Genomic DNA, 7,500 nt, shown 5'->3' with positions numbered 1-7,500 from the left:
CTGGTAGGTACGTTATGTATGGGCACATAACAGGGGCGGATTTAGGGGGAGGGCCGAGGGTATGGGGCGCCGTACGAGTCAATATTGTTTACTTATTTCTATGGTCTCCTGGACTTTTTATGTGATCAAGTTAACTTTTTATGTGGTCTCTTTGAAATTTTATGCGGTCAACCTGACTTTTTGTATGGTCAACTTGTGACTTTTTATATGGCTAACCTTTGACTTTTTATATGGTCAACCAGACTTTCTATATGGTCAACTGTTGACTTTTTACTTGGTCAACTGTTGACTTTTTATTTGGTCAACTGTTGACTTTTTACACACATGTCCAATATACATGAACTGAGTCGGGTCGTCAATTGCTGTTGACGGCCCGACTCACCGGATGTCGGGTCGTGAAGTTTAAAAAGGAAGTAAGATTTACTGCCGGAAGTCGAACTGACTGAGGTAGCTTCAAATATCTCGACGGATCGTGACGATCCGATCAGGTCGTGACGACCCGTCAGTTGAAAAGTCGACCCGACTTTTGGAAGTGTCAGGTGGTGAGAGAAAGAAAAACTTCGATGAACAAAGGAGGCTGTGCTGCTCAAAAATGTTGTATGCTTCGTTCTCAAAGAGTAGCGACTAAAATATCGATATACGCGTAGAAAGTTATAAACATCGACCAGAACAGCATTCACAAAATGTTGGGAATATGTGTCCTTGATACCCTGACAACATGCTGTTCAGAAACAGCAATAATGACTGACTGTAATAGCGCTCCGAAATGTTGAATGCTTCGTTCTTAAACCGTCGCGAAATGGCCGTACACTTCCTCAAAACATATAGTTACTAAAGTATCGATATACGCACAGAAAATTATAAACATCGACGACAACAGCAAGCACAAATGTTTCGAATGTGTCCTTAATACCCTGACAACATGCTGTTCAGAAACAGAAATAATGACTGTCTGTAATAGCGCTCCGAAATGTTGAATGCCTCGTTCTTAAAGCGTAGCCATGGAAGTGTCAGGTGGTGAGAGAACGAAAAACTTCGATGAACAAAGGAGGCTGTGCTGCTCAAAAATGTTGTATGCTTTGTTCTCAAAGAGTAGCGACTAAAATAATATGGATATACGCATAGAAAACTATAAAAATCGACCAGAATAGCATTCACAAATGTTGCGAATGTGTCCTTAATATCCTTATACCATGTTCTTCAGAAACAGCAATAATGACTGACTGTAACAGCGCTTCGAAATGTTGAATGCTTCGTTCTTAAAGCGTCGCGAAATCGCCGTACACTTCCTCCAAACATCCAAGCGTAGCAAAAATCGCAGCAAGCTTCCTAAAAGCATCAAAAAATGGTGAATGGTTCGTTCGTTCGTAGCGAAATTAATACCCAGAAAACATGCTGTTCAGAAACAGGGATAATGATTAACTGTAATATCGCTCCGAATTGTTGAATACTTCGTTCTTAAACGTAGCGAAATCGCCGTACGCTTCCTCAAAACATCCAAGTGTAGCGAAAATCTCCGCAAGCTTCCTAAAAGCATCCCAAAAATGGTGACACATGCTTTAGCGTTTTCAGTGCCCTCACCTTTACTGGGCCAAACTTTTTATCTAGGATTTTATCGAACAGTATTCTTTTTAATAAATGGGGCTATGGGACTTTTCCCGTAGCCATTTACTCCAATTGTTGATTGGTTCCATTTTTGCGCAGTACTAAGCTCAGGCAAGGCAGCATTATTGGGTTTTGTGCTAAAATATTATAGGGGAAAAGACGGCATAAAGGAAATATTTGCTGGCAAATAGGATTTTTATGCTTCTTCTTCCCATTGTGTAATAACTTTTTAAATAAACACATTTACACGCAAACCCCATGACTGTTTCGAATTCTTCAATTCCCAACGCAAAGTGTTACCATCAAAACAGTTACTGATGAAATGATATATGAAATGGATCATATATCAACTGCGGATATGAAATCAAGTGAAGCTATCCTGAGCTATGATCCTCGCAGTTATGAACGTAATTTTTCAGGCTTCTTTACGCAATTGCAAAAATATGCCCATATCAATCGTTTAAATATACTAAAGTACGTTTAACAATGCTATGTTTAAGTGGTTTTGAGCTATATTCTCGTTGGGTGCCCCTGATTTCATATATCATTTCATCATTGATTCATTCCTCACCGGAACATAATGGAACCCAGAAATGACCATCTCCCAACGTCAGTGGCTTCGTAGGTCAGTGGGTTAGAGCATGGCACCGGTATCGCGAGGTCACGGGTTCAAACCCCGTTAAAGTCCTGAAATTTTCAGGCTTCTTTACGCAATTGCAAAAATTGCGTTCATAACTGTGAGGATCATAGCTTAACTTGAAAACAGTTACTGTTTATTAAAGAACGACAACTCCTATGATACTGCAACGAGAAACGGTGGCTGCTAACACGGAAACAAAAATGCTGGGCAAATTCTTTCCCAAAAACTACATCCTTAATTCACACAGAAGCAATGATATTTGCAAAATCATTACTTCCTATCTAAGAACATAAGAACAAAGTGACGATTATAGCAGCATTTTTAGCTGCTTTCAGCTTAACAAAGTCACCAGCACCAACACCGTATCCTAATGACTTGCGGTTCTATCTTTAATTTGGAAAGTCAGACTTACAACTCTACTACCTTACTCTATCATGTACGAATTCTAAGAGTTTCGTTGAAAAACACCCCTTCCACATCAGCACTCATTAAAACACATACGCTCAAAAAATGTACAAACAACGGCCCGCATTTTCCACCCCATAGTCCGGCGTCAAGAAATTATGCATTCACGTTGCAGAAAATCCACAAATAAACCGTAAACCAGCACTATTGCTGAAAAACAGACAAAAGCAAATAAAGAACTTCAAAACTATTGCCCACTATTAATCACCTAAACGCGTCGAGGTCGTTAACAGATTTAATTTCTTCATGAAAAACGGAATGCTGATCTGTTGGAAGAACGCAGCATAACAATTCACTTCATGAGTTTTACGTCCTTTAAATCAGTTGATTATACAAAATCGCGCGCTCTCATTGGCTCGCTATCTCGGATTATCAGCCGATAAACACCTCGACGGACAAAATGGCTGCCAGTAGTCGTTTTGCCACTGTAAGTGAAGATGATTTCGCGTTGAAATGTTTTTTTTTTCTCTTTTCTGAAATAATCACCTGTGTACTCAATAATCACTCAGGCTCAGTGATTATTGGTGAATATTCACCTCGACTTCGTCTCGGTGAATAGTCACCGATAATCACTTCGCCTTCGGCGAATAACTGTTAAATACCCCAAACGGCAACCTCGCGTTGTCGCTGCATGCTTCACGGTCACACGTTTCATAAAAACCCCCAATAAAGTATATATTTTCTGGAAGCTTAGGAATTGTAGATTCCGGTTATTAGTTGATTTAAGGCAAGAAATAAATACCTTTCCTAAAATAGCCCTCATTTTTCAAAAGTATATAGTTTCACAAATTGAGTTCGTTTCCGGTCAGAATTTAACCGGAAACTACGTTTTCTTCACACCTTGATCTAAGAAACCGTGTCAGGGAATTTTGATTAATTGTCTGGGTTTTTTTTTTTTCGCTGTTTAACTTTCAGTTTTTATAAGACACGCAGTAGCCTTTCTTAAATACTCATTACTTTCGAAGGAGGCAACAAATAAAAACTGCCCGACACGGGTTTTTTGCCACATTATCGGGCAACATTCTTGCCAAATTTCAGCGAAAAAGGATGAAAACTCGCTGTAAACGTGCGCCTCATTCGATGTAATTTGCATTTGAGTGGTGAGAAATAGTTATCTGTGGACTGCTTCTAATTAGAGAATTTATTGATAGAGTCGTTTTTCCTTTCTAACTTTGTCTAGAAGAAACCTTTTTTCGCAAACTTGTTGTTATTAAAAAAACTCTATGAGGTGTACCTGGAAATATCAAAAATTAAAATAGCAAAATTATCAATTTTGGGGTATACCGATACCTTACAACATCACTCTTACGGGGCCAAACACACAGAAACACAATAACAAACCTACAACATAGTTTTGCCAAATTCGTTTCCCTGTCACAATTGTAAGCTCACAGCCGCCGTACTTTTTACTATCCTGTGTCTTTAAAATGTTTAATTTGTGTTTCACCTCAGAGGCTAGCGCTTTAATATTACGCGACGATCGCAAACGAGTAACAAATATGAATAACGACAGTAACGAAACAACTGTCTCCCTGTGGATTGACATCACCCCCTCAAATAACAGCTCGTCGCGAAGTAAACGGGTCGTCACGACCCGTCAACATTTTCAGCCGGCCTCACCGCCTCCAGTGTCTTCACAAATACACGTTTTTTTCTCAATCTCTCACCACCTGACATTTCCAACAGTCGGGTCGACTTTTTCAAATGACGGCTCGTCACGAACTAGACGGCTCGTCACGACCCGTCAACATTTTCAGCCGGCCTGACCGCCTCCAGTGTCTTCACAAATACAAGTTTTTTTCAAAGTCTCTCACCACCTGACATTTCCAAAAGTCGGGTCGACTTTTTCAAATGACGGCTCGTCACGAACTAGACGGGTCGTCACGACCCGTCAACATTTTCAGCCGGCCTCAAAGACTCCAGTATCTTCACAAATACACGATTTTTTCTAAGTCTCTCACCACCTGACATTTCCAACAGTCGGGTCGACTTTTTCACATGACGGCTCGTCACGAACTAGACGGGTCGTCACGACCCGTCAACATTTTCAGCCGGCCTGACCGCCACCAGTATCTTCACAAATACACGATTTTTTTCTAAGTCCCCCACCACCTGACATTACCAAAAGTCGGGTCGACTTTTTCACATGACGGCTCGTCATGGACTCGACGGGTCGTCACGAACCGTCACCATTTTCAGAAAGTTCCTCGCACCTTCTTTCAAATAGCAGCTTCCTGTTACTTTACTTCCGCAAACACCACGACCAGACTTCCGCTTGACGGGTCGTCTTCACCAAAAAGTCGACCCGACTCAGTTCGTGTGTATTGGACAACCCTCACTTTTTATTTGGTCAACTGTTGACTTTTTATTTGGTCAACTATAAAACGCATCGCACGCCTGACGGGGCTTTCAGCGAAATCAACTAGTGACAGCGGTACGGTGATCTTTTACCAAGTATGAGTCGAGACACAGCGAGAGAAAGAAATGAATATGGATTGTTTTTATTCTTCGACAATCTCAAGCTATTGCTTTCTACAATAACAACGTTTGAAGAAGCCGATAGGTCGCAAAGCTTGTCATTAGAGGATATTGATCGGGCTATTGGTAGATTGATGGCTGCTGTAGACACCATTCAGTTGCTGATTTCTGAGATTGAAAGCAATCGTGATTTTGCTGAGGTGTTACGAATCCTAAATGTAACACTGACTAATGTAAGGAACTTGGGTGATCTACTACAACTACATAGACACGGTGCTCCAGATTTAACTAGGGAAACTGCATATAGTAGCCCAACCATTTCCACATGCAATGGTCCAGGACGCCCACGTTACGTTATCGAGGAAGAACAAATACGTTTTTTGAGAGAACTGCATTTCCCGTGGAAAAAAATAGCCGATTTACTTGGAGTGAGTGAGAGTACTCTAAGGAGGAGAAGAATGATGTATGGCATGACTGGGGACGAGGACTTAAGCTGGACTCAGATTTCAGATACTGATTTAGAAAAAATAGTACAAGAAATCCAAACCTTAACTCCCAATATTGGGCAGGCAAGACTGTTGGGTGCTCTCAGGAGTAGAGGATTAAATATCCAACGATGGCGAGTGAGGAATTGTCTCCGCACACTTGATCCCATTGGCACAGCCTTGAGGTGGCGACCAGCAATTTACAGAAGAAAGTACAGTGTTCCAACTCCAAATGCTTTGTGGCACATTGACAGCAATCACAAACTTATCAGATGGCGACTCATAACCCATCTATGCGTTGATGGGTATTCCCGCCTTATAATTTACGCGCACTGCTGTAATGACAATACAGCTGACACAGTGTTGGAGCAGTTTGTCAAGGGAGTTAACAGCTACGGATTACCATCTAGGGTGCGAAGCGACTACGGTATGGAAAATTTTAAAGTGGCACAATTCATGTTAGAACAGAGAGGTGTTGGTAGGGGAAGCATCATAACTGGCAGTTCCGTACACAACTGCCGCGTCGAGAGAGCACACAGAGATGTCTATTCTGGCGTACTTTGTTTCTTTGCAAGAACATTTGCCCACTTGGAGGACAGAGGGCTTCTTGATCCTCTTAATGAACTGCATTTATTTGCATTACATTACACATACATCCCCAGAATTAACAAGTGCTTAGAAGAGTTCAAAAACCAATGGCAAAGCCATCCCTTATCCTCTGAAGGAAATCGTTCTCCACTACAGTTATATACATCTGGTATGCTTGAGAATGAACAGTCTAGTTATGCTGGGGTGGCGAGTGTATTTGATACCGATAGCGCACATGAATATGGATTTGATCCATCAGAACCATTCCCTGCGGAGGAGGAAGACTACCAGGTGGTAGTTCCAAGGATCAGTGCTCACATTTCTTCTCAACAGATGGCAGATTTGGAAAGTCGATGCAATACTTTGCAAGACGAAGACAGAAGTGGAGAAATCACTTATTTGCATTCTTTAAACATATTGGTGTCTATGATTTGACAAATAATCTTTATTTTGCGAGTCATCGTAAGGTACTAGAAACATTAGATTGACGACATTTCTGATTTCCTTGACTATATGCTACTATGAAGACATATAAGAGACCAAAGGCGTCAACTGAAAAGATCAAACATTGATTTTATTGAACAAGATCTCTTTTAACCTAACTCTTAATTTCAACAACAATAACAAAGTTGTAAGATATAACGATTATTCAAAATTATTCAAAGACAGCAGAGCCTTACAACCGTTACCTCATCATAAAATCCTTTATAATGCACTTCTTGCAATTTTATTCAAGGTGGCTGACATCGATTTATATCACATTCCAGCAAGTTTACGTGACGGATTAATAAAACCATTCTTCAGCAGTTGACACAATAAAAAATGGAATCAAAAATGTGCCTAAACATTGGTGTTATTGAGAACATTTCCATAAATTGTTTACCAGTGTTAAGGCATGTTCTTGATACCATTTTTGTTGTATCAATCGATTAATACAAGCTTGTAGAAAGTGATAAAAACTGTGCCATCCAACCTATTTCTGTAAGTTCCACTACTGGACAAGCACATTCTCCTCAAAGTTCGTGACACATTTCTTTTAATACTAATTGGGAGAAATATCTGGAACATCTGATCTTTGGTGATCAATTTCCCTATACTGATGACCTGCATGTTGCATTATTAAAGACATGTTATTTTGAGGAGAAATTTTCCTTTAAATGAAACCTCAACTATTACCAGACTTAACAAAGTGACAGAAGATTGGGTGGTTAAACAAATGTAAATGAGAGCATAATTTGT

At 40.3% G+C, this 7,500-nt stretch overlaps 1 protein-coding gene across 1 annotated transcript in view; it reads right to left on the bottom strand.

Moving 5' to 3' along the window:
- Positions 1-6,810: 6,810 nt before the first annotated feature.
- LOC137980079 (uncharacterized) overlaps positions 6,811-7,500 on the bottom strand; it is a 3,428-nt gene continuing 2,738 nt past the window's right edge. Inside the window, exon 2 of the mRNA XM_068827433.1 lies at positions 6,811-7,500. This exon is cut by the window's right edge and continues 1,409 nt beyond it. The gene's annotated coding sequence lies outside the window, so the exon portion shown is untranslated.

This window comes from Montipora foliosa, chromosome 12 (genome assembly GCF_036669935.1).
Source record: "Montipora foliosa isolate CH-2021 chromosome 12, ASM3666993v2, whole genome shotgun sequence".
NCBI lineage: Eukaryota > Metazoa > Cnidaria > Anthozoa > Scleractinia > Acroporidae > Montipora > Montipora foliosa.
The sequence above is the reverse complement of the archived record's forward strand: the minus strand, read 5'-3'. Positions and strand labels throughout refer to the sequence as shown.